Source organism: Ambystoma mexicanum, chromosome 6p (genome assembly GCF_040938575.1).
Source record: "Ambystoma mexicanum isolate Mex_15411 chromosome 6p, UKY_AmexF1_1, whole genome shotgun sequence".
In the NCBI taxonomy this organism is placed as follows: Eukaryota; Metazoa; Chordata; class Amphibia; order Caudata; family Ambystomatidae; genus Ambystoma; species Ambystoma mexicanum.
This window is the reverse complement of record NC_090935.1, coordinates 30,718,882-30,731,208: the sequence shown is the minus strand read 5'-3', so window position 1 is coordinate 30,731,208 and position 12,327 is coordinate 30,718,882. Positions and strand designations below refer to the sequence as shown.

Below are 12,327 nucleotides of genomic sequence, written 5' to 3'. Positions count from 1 at the left end.
ACTGCCATCCGGCTGGGCTCCCAACTCTGTGCTTTGTTTCTTTGAATTACATTTAAATTCCCTTGGCCTTCACTGCTCGCAATAGACTTTTGATTTTATGTGGGGCGGGCCGGGTTGCACAGCAAGGAAACACCAGGCGCCATCTCGAAGCACCACCAGTAGGGGTCCCTCCAGAAGGCCCCAACAAGCAGCAGATGATTTCTATGCATGTGTGCGTCCTGTCCTTCAATGGGTGGGGGTTGGCTTGTGTTGGACACAGTCCCAGGGCAGCCCTTCACGTCCCTGATCGGCCACGATCGGCCAGAGACCGCAGGCGAGCCTTCTCGGGACCTCAGCAACTGAGGGGCACATTTCCAAATGAGGGAGACATTTCCAGAAAGCGCACCAGGGAACGGCTCAGCCTCTGCTTCGTGGCCTAACCCAGCCTGGTCCTTCTCCAACCATCTGGGAGCTGTCCAAAAGCCGGTGGGCCTGGCGGAATGGGCTCCCAGCAGGCCCTGGCTGACTGGTGATTTGCATACACACAGACACACGCACGCACGCACACTCTCTCTCGTGCTATCTGCTGCCTTTCAGACCCTGCCACCCCTCGCTTGCTTTAAAGGAGCAGTTGGCGAATGACACTGAGCAAAGAATGCACAAGTGGGTAAAGAGATCACACACCTAGAGGCAGCCAGCTCTCATGAAGAGTAGGGCCTAGAAGCAGTGAAGCTTGAGGGGCTGTGCGCTCTTTGCCATGAGCCCCTAGAGGCGGATCATATAGAAAGCGCTATATAGAAATGAGCAGCCAGCAGAGGACAAGGCAGCCGCTCTCGGTGCAGCACAGCACAGAGAGGATCAAGAGAAACGGGAAGGGCTTCCGCGGCAGCGAGCAAGCACAAGACCAGCACGGGAGCGGGGCCCCTTTTATTCTGTCAATAAAAGGTATTTCTCTCCTGGCACGCACGTGTCTAAAAATATGGAACGCTTCACGAATTTGCGTGTCATCCTTGCGCAGGGGCCATGCTAATCTTCTCTGTATCGTTCCAATTTTAGTATATGTGCTGCCGAAGCGAGCACACACTTGGGGCTGAACTGGCCAGTGTATAAAAGCCAGCGCATCGGCTGCCTATTGACCTAGGTTGACTTGTTATGCTCTAACTTTGGCAAGAAACTGTTTGGTTCTGGGGCCGGTATGGAACCAAGAGGCAAAGACCAACGACCCAAGCTTCCTCGCTGCTGGTTTGGCCCAAAAGGAAAGGTTCCGTGTGCTTGGCTATTGCAATGCAGGAAGAAAGGATCATGGTCCAGGCTGCATGCAAAGTGGCACCTCCCGTCATAATGCCTGGGTGATGGGTGCTGTGTGCCTGGACGCATCACAATAGTCCCACAAGCCAGAGAAAAGCCAGAGGGCCTGTGAGGGTTTGCTTGGGGGGGGCCCTGTTGAATTCCAGGATAGGCAAGGTGAGGCAGCGGCCTAGTGCGCGGACCCCCGAGAGCCCCGGATTGCTGCTGCCCCCGCCTTCAAGCCAGAGATGCATTTTCAAACCGATGTAAGTTTACGTTTGGCTGCTGGCTTCAGCGACGGTGGCTTCAAAGTCCCGCCGGGTCTGCTTTCCTTTGGTAGGGCCAGGAAGCCTCTTACAACAGGTATTGGCTGCCTGTCGCCTGCTTTTATCAACTGTGCCAGGACGTGAGCCTTGTGTTTTACAAAATCAGGACAGCAGGCATTGCAGTGGCTCCTGCTTCAGAAAGGCACCTTGAAGAACAGCACTAGGAGCTAACGGAGGGCACCAGGGGTATGGGGGCCAGTGGTGCAATGGATAAGGCGCCTGACTAGGAGTCAGAAGGTTGTGGGTTCCACTGCCATCCGGCTGGGCTCCCAACTCTGTGCTTTGTTTCTTTGAATTACATTTAAATTCCCTTGGCCTTCACTGCTCGCAATAGACTTTTGATTTTATGTGGGGCGGGCCCGGTTGCACAGCAAGGAAACACCAGGCGCCATCTCGAAGCACCACCAGTAGGGGTCCCTCCAGAAGGCCCCAACAAGCAGCAGATGATTTCTATGCATGTGTGCGTCCTGTCCTTCAATGGGTGGGGGTTGGCTTGTGTTGGACACAGTCCCAGGGAAGCCCTTCACGTCCCTGATCGGCCACGATCGGCCAGAGACCTCTCTGTGAGCGCCGCAGGTGAGCCTTCTCGGGACCTCAGCAACTGAGGGGCACATTTCCAAATGAGGGAGACATTTCCAGAAAGCGCACCAGGGAACGGCTCGGCCTCTGCTTCGTGGCCTAACCCAGCCTGGTCCTTCTCCAACCATCTGGGAGCTGTCCAAAAGCCGGTGGGCCTGGCGGAATGGGCTCCCAGCAGGCCCTGGCTGACTGGTGATTTGCATACACACAGACACACGCACGCACGCACACTCTCTCTCGTGCTATCTGCTGCCTTTCAGACCCTGCCACCCCTCGCTTGCTTTAAAGGAGCAGTTGGCGAATGACACTGAGCAAAGAATGCACAAGTGGGTAAAGAGATCACACACCTAGAGGCAGCCAGCTCTCATGAAGAGTAGGGCCTAGAAGCAGTGAAGCTTGAGGGGCTGTGCGCTCTTTGCCATGAGCCCCTAGAGGCGGATCATATAGAAAGCGCTATATAGAAATGAGCAGCCAGCAGAGGACAAGGCAGCCGCTCTCGGTGCAGCACAGCACAGAGAGGATCAAGAGAAACGGGAAGGGCTTCCGCGGCAGCGAGCAAGCACAAGACCAGCACGGGAGCGGGGCCCCTTTTATTCTGTCAATAAAAGGTATTTCTCTCCTGGCACGCACGTGTCTAAAAATATGGAACGCTTCACGAATTTGCGTGTCATCCTTGCGCAGGGGCCATGCTAATCTTCTCTGTATCGTTCCAATTTTAGTATATGTGCTGCCGAAGCGAGCACACACTTGGGGCTGAACTGGCCAGTGTATAAAAGCCAGCGCATCGGCTGCCTATTGACCTAGGTTGACTTGTTATGCTCTAACTTTGGCAAGAAACTGTTTGGTTCTGGGGCCGGTATGGAACCAAGAGGCAAAGACCAACGACCCAAGCTTCCTCGCTGCTGGTTTGGCCCAAAAGGAAAGGTTCCGTGTGCTTGGCTATTGCAATGCAGGAAGAAAGGATCATGGTCCAGGCTGCATGCAAAGTGGCACCTCCCGTCATAATGCCTGGGTGATGGGTGCTGTGTGCCTGGACGCATCACAATAGTCCCACAAGCCAGAGAAAAGCCAGAGGGCCTGTGAGGGTTTGCTTGGGGGGGGCCCTGTTGAATTCCAGGATAGGCAAGGTGAGGCAGCGGCCTAGTGCGCGGACCCCCGAGAGCCCCGGATTGCTGCTGCCCCCGCCTTCAAGCCAGAGATGCATTTTCAAACCGATGTAAGTTTACGTTTGGCTGCTGGCTTCAGCGACGGTGGCTTCAAAGTCCCGCCGGGTCTGCTTTCCTTTGGTAGGGCCAGGAAGCCTCTTACAACAGGTATTGGCTGCCTGTCGCCTGCTTTTATCAACTGTGCCAGGACGTGAGCCTTGTGTGTTACAAAATCAGGACAGCAGGCATTGCAGTGGCTCCTGCTTCAGAAAGGCACCTTGAAGAACAGCACTAGGAGCTAACGGAGGGCACCAGGGGTATGGGGGCCAGTGGTGCAATGGATAAGGCGCCTGACTAGGAGTCAGAAGGTTGTGGGTTCCACTGCCATCCGGCTGGGCTCCCAACTCTGTGCTTTGTTTCTTTGAATTACATTTAAATTCCCTTGGCCTTCACTGCTCGCAATAGACTTTTGATTTTATGTGGGGCGGGCCCGGTTGCACAGCAAGGAAACACCAGGCGCCATCTCGAAGCACCACCAGTAGGGGTCCCTCCAGAAGGCCCCAACAAGCAGCAGATGATTTCTATGCATGTGTGCGTCCTGTCCTTCAATGGGTGGGGGTTGGCTTGTGTTGGACACAGTCCCAGGGCAGCCCTTCACGTCCCTGATCGGCCACGATCGGCCAGAGACCTCTCTGTGAGCGCCGCAGGCGAGCCTTCTCGGGACCTCAGCAACTGAGGGGCACATTTCCAAATGAGGGAGACATTTCCAGAAAGCGCACCAGGGAACGGCTCAGCCTCTGCTTCGTGGCCTAACCCAGCCTGGTCCTTCTCCAACCATCTGGGAGCTGTCCAAAAGCCGGTGGGCCTGGCGGAATGGGCTCCCAGCAGGCCCTGGCTGACTGGTGATTTGCATACACACAGACACACGCACGCACGCACACTCTCTCTCGTGCTATCTGCTGCCTTTCAGACCCTGCCACCCCTCGCTTGCTTTAAAGGAGCAGTTGGCGAATGACACTGAGCAAAGAATGCACAAGTGGGTAAAGAGATCACACACCTAGAGGCAGCCAGCTCTCATGAAGAGTAGGGCCTAGAAGCAGTGAAGCTTGAGGGGCTGTGCGCTCTTTGCCATGAGCCCCTAGAGGCGGATCATATAGAAAGCGCTATATAGAAATGAGCAGCCAGCAGAGGACAAGGCAGCCGCTCTCGGTGCAGCACAGCACAGAGAGGATCAAGAGAAACGGGAAGGGCTTCCGCGGCAGCGAGCAAGCACAAGACCAGCACGGGAGCGGGGCCCCTTTTATTCTGTCAATAAAAGGTATTTCTCTCCTGGCACGCACGTGTCTAAAAATATGGAACGCTTCACGAATTTGCGTGTCATCCTTGCGCAGGGGCCATGCTAATCTTCTCTGTATCGTTCCAATTTTAGTATATGTGCTGCCGAAGCGAGCACACACTTGGGGCTGAACTGGCCAGTGTATAAAAGCCAGCGCATCGGCTGCCTATTGACCTAGGTTGACTTGTTATGCTCTAACTTTGGCAAGAAACTGTTTGGTTCTGGGGCCGGTATGGAACCAAGAGGCAAAGACCAACGACCCAAGCTTCCTCGCTGCTGGTTTGGCCCAAAAGGAAAGGTTCCGTGTGCTTGGCTATTGCAATGCAGGAAGAAAGGATCATGGTCCAGGCTGCATGCAAAGTGGCACCTCCCGTCATAATGCCTGGGTGATGGGTGCTGTGTGCCTGGACGCATCACAATAGTCCCACAAGCCAGAGAAAAGCCAGAGGGCCTGTGAGGGTTTGCTTGGGGGGGGCCCTGTTGAATTCCAGGATAGGCAAGGTGAGGCAGCGGCCTAGTGCGCGGACCCCCGAGAGCCCCGGATTGCTGCTGCCCCCGCCTTCAAGCCAGAGATGCATTTTCAAACCGATGTAAGTTTACGTTTGGCTGCTGGCTTCAGCGACGGTGGCTTCAAAGTCCCGCCGGGTCTGCTTTCCTTTGGTAGGGCCAGGAAGCCTCTTACAACAGGTATTGGCTGCCTGTCGCCTGCTTTTATCAACTGTGCCAGGACGTGAGCCTTGTGTGTTACAAAATCAGGACAGCAGGCATTGCAGTGGCTCCTGCTTCAGAAAGGCACCTTGAAGAACAGCACTAGGAGCTAACGGAGGGCACCAGGGGTATGGGGGCCAGTGGTGCAATGGATAAGGCGCCTGACTAGGAGTCAGAAGGTTGTGGGTTCCACTGCCATCCGGCTGGGCTCCCAACTCTGTGCTTTGTTTCTTTGAATTACATTTAAATTCCCTTGGCCTTCACTGCTCGCAATAGACTTTTGATTTTATGTGGGGCGGGCCCGGTTGCACAGCAAGGAAACACCAGGCGCCATCTCGAAGCACCACCAGTAGGGGTCCCTCCAGAAGGCCCCAACAAGCAGCAGATGATTTCTATGCATGTGTGCGTCCTGTCCTTCAATGGGTGGGGGTTGGCTTGTGTTGGACACAGTCCCAGGGCAGCCCTTCACGTCCCTGATCGGCCAGAGACCTCTCTGTGAGCGCCGCAGGCGAGCCTTCTCGGGACCTCAGCAACTGAGGGGCACATTTCCAAATGAGGGAGACATTTCCAGAAAGCGCACCAGGGAACGGCTCGGCCTCTGCTCCGTGGCCCAACCCAGCCTGGTCCTTCTCCAACCAGCTGGGAGCTGTCCAAAAGCCGGTGGGCCTGGCGGAATGGGCTCCCAGCAGGCCCTGGCTGACTGGTGATTTGCATACACACAGACACACGCACGCACGCACACTCTCTCTCGTGCTATCTGCTGCCTTTCAGACCCTGCCACCCCTCGCTTGCTTTAAAGGAGCAGTTGGCGAATGACACTGAGCAAAGAATGCACAAGTGGGTAAAGAGATCACACACCTAGAGGCAGCCAGCTCTCATGAAGAGTAGGGCCTAGAAGCAGTGAAGCTTGAGGGGCTGTGCGCTCTTTGCCATGAGCCCCTAGAGGCGGATCATATAGAAAGCGCTATATAGAAATGAGCAGCCAGCAGAGGACAAGGCAGCCGCTCTTGGTGCAGCACAGAGAGGATCAAGAGAAACGGGAAGGGCTTCCGCGGCAGCGAGCAAGCACAAGACCAGCACGGGAGCGGGGCCCCTTTTATTCTGTCAATAAAAGGTATTTCTCTCCTGGCACGCACGTGTCTAAAAATATGGAACGCTTCACGAATTTGCGTGTCATCCTTGCGCAGGGGCCATGCTAATCTTCTCTGTATCGTTCCAATTTTAGTATATGTGCTGCCGAAGCGAGCACACACTTGGGGCTGAACTGGCCAGTGTATAAAAGCCAGCGCATCGGCTGCCTATTGACCTAGGTTGACTTGTTATGCTCTAACTTTGGCAAGAAACTGTTTGGTTCTGGGGCCGGTATGGAACCAAGAGGCAAAGACCAACGACCCAAGCTTCCTCGCTGCTGGTTTGGCCCAAAAGGAAAGGTTCCGTGTGCTTGGCTATTGCAATGCAGGAAGAAAGGATCATGGTCCAGGCTGCATGCAAAGTGGCACCTCCCGTCATAATGCCTGGGTGATGGGTGCTGTGTGCCTGGACGCATCACAATAGTCCCACAAGCCAGAGAAAAGCCAGAGGGCCTGTGAGGGTTTGCTTGGGGGGGGCCCTGTTGAATTCCAGGATAGGCAAGGTGAGGCAGCGGCCTAGTGCGCGGACCCCCGAGAGCCCCGGATTGCTGCTGCCCCCGCCTTCAAGCCAGAGATGCATTTTCAAACCGATGTAAGTTTACGTTTGGCTGCTGGCTTCAGCGACGGTGGCTTCAAAGTCCCGCCGGGTCTGCTTTCCTTTGGTAGGGCCAGGAAGCCTCTTACAACAGGTATTGGCTGCCTGTCGCCTGCTTTTATCAACTGTGCCAGGACGTGAGCCTTGTGTGTTACAAAATCAGGACAGCAGGCATTGCAGTGGCTCCTGCTTCAGAAAGGCACCTTGAAGAACAGCACTAGGAGCTAACGGAGGGCACCAGGGGTATGGGGGCCAGTGGTGCAATGGATAAGGCGCCTGACTAGGAGTCAGAAGGTTGTGGGTTCCACTGCCATCCGGCTGGGCTCCCAACTCTGTGCTTTGTTTCTTTGAATTACATTTAAATTCCCTTGGCCTTCACTGCTCGCAATAGACTTTTGATTTTATGTGGGGCGGGCCCGGTTGCACAGCAAGGAAACACCAGGCGCCATCTCGAAGCACCACCAGTAGGGGTCCCTCCAGAAGGCCCCAACAAGCAGCAGATGATTTCTATGCATGTGTGCGTCCTGTCCTTCAATGGGTGGGGGTTGGCTTGTGTTGGACACAGTCCCAGGGCAGCCCTTCACGTCCCTGATCGGCCAGAGACCTCTCTGTGAGCGCCGCAGGCGAGCCTTCTCGGGACCTCAGCAACTGAGGGGCACATTTCCAAATGAGGGAGACATTTCCAGAAAGCGCACCAGGGAACGGCTCGGCCTCTGCTCCGTGGCCCAACCCAGCCTGGTCCTTCTCCAACCAGCTGGGAGCTGTCCAAAAGCCGGTGGGCCTGGCGGAATGGGCTCCCAGCAGGCCCTGGCTGACTGGTGATTTGCATACACACAGACACACGCACGCACGCACACTCTCTCTCGTGCTATCTGCTGCCTTTCAGACCCTGCCACCCCTCGCTTGCTTTAAAGGAGCAGTTGGCGAATGACACTGAGCAAAGAATGCACAAGTGGGTAAAGAGATCACACACCTAGAGGCAGCCAGCTCTCATGAAGAGTAGGGCCTAGAAGCAGTGAAGCTTGAGGGGCTGTGCGCTCTTTGCCATGAGCCCCTAGAGGCGGATCATATAGAAAGCGCTATATAGAAATGAGCAGCCAGCAGAGGACAAGGCAGCCGCTCTTGGTGCAGCACAGAGAGGATCAAGAGAAACGGGAAGGGCTTCCGCGGCAGCGAGCAAGCACAAGACCAGCACGGGAGCGGGGCCCCTTTTATTCTGTCAATAAAAGGTATTTCTCTCCTGGCACGCACGTGTCTAAAAATATGGAACGCTTCACGAATTTGCGTGTCATCCTTGCGCAGGGGCCATGCTAATCTTCTCTGTATCGTTCCAATTTTAGTATATGTGCTGCCGAAGCGAGCACACACTTGGGGCTGAACTGGCCAGTGTATAAAAGCCAGCGCATCGGCTGCCTATTGACCTAGGTTGACTTGTTATGCTCTAACTTTGGCAAGAAACTGTTTGGTTCTGGGGCCGGTATGGAACCAAGAGGCAAAGACCAACGACCCAAGCTTCCTCGCTGCTGGTTTGGCCCAAAAGGAAAGGTTCCGTGTGCTTGGCTATTGCAATGCAGGAAGAAAGGATCATGGTCCAGGCTGCATGCAAAGTGGCACCTCCCGTCATAATGCCTGGGTGATGGGTGCTGTGTGCCTGGACGCATCACAATAGTCCCACAAGCCAGAGAAAAGCCAGAGGGCCTGTGAGGGTTTGCTTGGGGGGGGCCCTGTTGAATTCCAGGATAGGCAAGGTGAGGCAGCGGCCTAGTGCGCGGACCCCCGAGAGCCCCGGATTGCTGCTGCCCCCGCCTTCAAGCCAGAGATGCATTTTCAAACCGATGTAAGTTTACGTTTGGCTGCTGGCTTCAGCGACGGTGGCTTCAAAGTCCCGCCGGGTCTGCTTTCCTTTGGTAGGGCCAGGAAGCCTCTTACAACAGGTATTGGCTGCCTGTCGCCTGCTTTTATCAACTGTGCCAGGACGTGAGCCTTGTGTGTTACAAAATCAGGACAGCAGGCATTGCAGTGGCTCCTGCTTCAGAAAGGCACCTTGAAGAACAGCACTAGGAGCTAACGGAGGGCACCAGGGGTATGGGGGCCAGTGGTGCAATGGATAAGGCGCCTGACTAGGAGTCAGAAGGTTGTGGGTTCCACTGCCATCCGGCTGGGCTCCCAACTCTGTGCTTTGTTTCTTTGAATTACATTTAAATTCCCTTGGCCTTCACTGCTCGCAATAGACTTTTGATTTTATGTGGGGCGGGCCCGGTTTCACAGCAAGGAAACACCAGGCGCCATCTCGAAGCACCACCAGTAGGGGTCCCTCCAGAAGGCCCCAACAAGCAGCAGATGATTTCTATGCATGTGTGCGTCCTGTCCTTCAATGGGTGGGGGTTGGCTTGTGTTGGACACAGTCCCAGGGCAGCCCTTCACGTCCCTGATCGGCCACGATCGGCCAGAGACCTCTCTGTGAGCGCCGCAGGCGAGCCTTCTCGGGACCTCAGCAACTGAGGGGCACATTTCCAAATGAGGGAGACATTTCCAGAAAGCGCACCAGGGAACGGCTCAGCCTCTGCTTCGTGGCCTAACCCAGCCTGGTCCTTCTCCAACCATCTGGGAGCTGTCCAAAAGCCGGTGGGCCTGGCGGAATGGGCTCCCAGCAGGCCCTGGCTGACTGGTGATTTGCATACACACAGACACACGCACGCACGCACACTCTCTCTCGTGCTATCTGCTGCCTTTCAGACCCTGCCACCCCTCGCTTGCTTTAAAGGAGCAGTTGGCGAATGACACTGAGCAAAGAATGCACAAGTGGGTAAAGAGATCACACACCTAGAGGCAGCCAGCTCTCATGAAGAGTAGGGCCTAGAAGCAGTGAAGCTTGAGGGGCTGTGCGCTCTTTGCCATGAGCCCCTAGAGGCGGATCATATAGAAAGCGCTATATAGAAATGAGCAGCCAGCAGAGGACAAGGCAGCCGCTCTCGGTGCAGCACAGCACAGAGAGGATCAAGAGAAACGGGAAGGGCTTCCGCGGCAGCGAGCAAGCACAAGACCAGCACGGGAGCGGGGCCCCTTTTATTCTGTCAATAAAAGGTATTTCTCTCCTGGCACGCACGTGTCTAAAAATATGGAACGCTTCACGAATTTGCGTGTCATCCTTGCGCAGGGGCCATGCTAATCTTCTCTGTATCGTTCCAATTTTAGTATATGTGCTGCCGAAGCGAGCACACACTTGGGGCTGAACTGGCCAGTGTATAAAAGCCAGCGCATCGGCTGCCTATTGACCTAGGTTGACTTGTTATGCTCTAACTTTGGCAAGAAACTGTTTGGTTCTGGGGCCGGTATGGAACCAAGAGGCAAAGACCAACGACCCAAGCTTCCTCGCTGCTGGTTTGGCCCAAAAGGAAAGGTTCCGTGTGCTTGGCTATTGCAATGCAGGAAGAAAGGATCATGGTCCAGGCTGCATGCAAAGTGGCACCTCCCGTCATAATGCCTGGGTGATGGGTGCTGTGTGCCTGGACGCATCACAATAGTCCCACAAGCCAGAGAAAAGCCAGAGGGCCTGTGAGGGTTTGCTTGGGGGGGGCCCTGTTGAATTCCAGGATAGGCAAGGTGAGGCAGCGGCCTAGTGCGCGGACCCCCGAGAGCCCCGGATTGCTGCTGCCCCCGCCTTCAAGCCAGAGATGCATTTTCAAACCGATGTAAGTTTACGTTTGGCTGCTGGCTTCAGCGACGGTGGCTTCAAAGTCCCGCCGGGTCTGCTTTCCTTTGGTAGGGCCAGGAAGCCTCTTACAACAGGTATTGGCTGCCTGTCGCCTGCTTTTATCAACTGTGCCAGGACGTGAGCCTTGTGTGTTACAAAATCAGGACAGCAGGCATTGCAGTGGCTCCTGCTTCAGAAAGGCACCTTGAAGAACAGCACTAGGAGCTAACGGAGGGCACCAGGGGTATGGGGGCCAGTGGTGCAATGGATAAGGCGCCTGACTAGGAGTCAGAAGGTTGTGGGTTCCACTGCCATCCGGCTGGGCTCCCAACTCTGTGCTTTGTTTCTTTGAATTACATTTAAATTCCCTTGGCCTTCACTGCTCGCAATAGACTTTTGATTTTATGTGGGGCGGGCCCGGTTGCACAGCAAGGAAACACCAGGCGCCATCTCGAAGCACCACCAGTAGGGGTCCCTCCAGAAGGCCCCAACAAGCAGCAGATGATTCCTATGCATGTGTGCGTCCTGTCCTTCAATGGGTGGGGGTTGGCTTGTGTTGGACACAGTCCCAGGGCAGCCCTTCACGTCCCTGATCGGCCAGAGACCTCTCTGTGAGCGCCGCAGGCGAGCCTTCTCGGGACCTCAGCAACTGAGGGGCACATTTCCAAATGAGGGAGACATTTCCAGAAAGCGCACCAGGGAACGGCTCGGCCTCTGCTCCGTGGCCCAACCCAGCCTGGTCCTTCTCCAACCAGCTGGGAGCTGTCCAAAAGCCGGTGGGCCTGGCGGAATGGGCTCCCAGCAGGCCCTGGCTGACTGGTGATTTGCATACACACAGACACACGCACGCACGCACACTCTCTCTCGTGCTATCTGCTGCCTTTCAGACCCTGCCACCCCTCGCTTGCTTTAAAGGAGCAGTTGGCGAATGACACTGAGCAAAGAATGCACAAGTGGGTAAAGAGATCACACACCTAGAGGCAGCCAGCTCTCATGAAGAGTAGGGCCTAGAAGCAGTGAAGCTTGAGGGGCTGTGCGCTCTTTGCCATGAGCCCCTAGAGGCGGATCATATAGAAAGCGCTATATAGAAATGAGCAGCCAGCAGAGGACAAGGCAGCCGCTCTCGGTGCAGCACAGAGAGGATCAAGAGAAACGGGAAGGGCTTCCGCGGCAGCGAGCAAGCACAAGACCAGCACGGGAGCGGGGCCCCTTTTATTCTGTCAATAAAAGGTATTTCTCTCCTGGCACGCACGTGTCTAAAAATATGGAACGCTTCACGAATTTGCGTGTCATCCTTGCGCAGGGGCCATGCTAATCTTCTCTGTATCGTTCCAATTTTAGTATATGTGCTGCCGAAGCGAGCACACACTTGGGGCTGAACTGGCCAGTGTATAAAAGCCAGCGCATCGGCTGCCTATTGACCTAGGTTGACTTGTTATGCTCTAACTTTGGCAAGAAACTGTTTGGTTCTGGGGCCGGTATGGAACCAAGAGGCAAAGACCAACGACCCAAGCTTCCTCGCTGCTGGTTTGGCCCAAAAGGAAAGGT

General features: G+C 55.3%; 7 non-coding genes across 7 annotated transcripts; all 7 read right to left on the bottom strand.

Annotated features, from left to right (window-relative positions):
* Nucleotides 1–952: 952 nt before the first annotated feature.
* LOC138511936 (U6 spliceosomal RNA) lies at nucleotides 953–1,059 on the bottom strand. The gene has a single exon (XR_011280820.1). It is a non-coding gene; the product is annotated as a U6 spliceosomal RNA (small nuclear RNA).
* Nucleotides 1,060–2,807: 1,748 nt separating this feature from the next.
* On the bottom strand, nucleotides 2,808–2,914 carry LOC138511935 (U6 spliceosomal RNA). The gene has a single exon (XR_011280819.1). It is a non-coding gene; the product is annotated as a U6 spliceosomal RNA (small nuclear RNA).
* Nucleotides 2,915–4,662: 1,748 nt separating this feature from the next.
* LOC138511934 (U6 spliceosomal RNA) lies at nucleotides 4,663–4,769 on the bottom strand. The gene has a single exon (XR_011280818.1). It is a non-coding gene; the product is annotated as a U6 spliceosomal RNA (small nuclear RNA).
* Nucleotides 4,770–6,502: 1,733 nt separating this feature from the next.
* Nucleotides 6,503–6,609, bottom strand: LOC138511933 (U6 spliceosomal RNA). Its single transcript, XR_011280817.1, has one exon. It is a non-coding gene; the product is annotated as a U6 spliceosomal RNA (small nuclear RNA).
* Nucleotides 6,610–8,342: 1,733 nt separating this feature from the next.
* LOC138511932 (U6 spliceosomal RNA) lies at nucleotides 8,343–8,449 on the bottom strand. Its single transcript, XR_011280816.1, has one exon. It is a non-coding gene; the product is annotated as a U6 spliceosomal RNA (small nuclear RNA).
* A 1,748-nt stretch (nucleotides 8,450–10,197) lies between these two features.
* Nucleotides 10,198–10,304, bottom strand: LOC138511931 (U6 spliceosomal RNA). Its single transcript, XR_011280815.1, has one exon. It is a non-coding gene; the product is annotated as a U6 spliceosomal RNA (small nuclear RNA).
* Nucleotides 10,305–12,037: 1,733 nt separating this feature from the next.
* On the bottom strand, nucleotides 12,038–12,144 carry LOC138511930 (U6 spliceosomal RNA). Its single transcript, XR_011280814.1, has one exon. It is a non-coding gene; the product is annotated as a U6 spliceosomal RNA (small nuclear RNA).
* Between the last annotated feature and the right edge of the window lie 183 nt (nucleotides 12,145–12,327).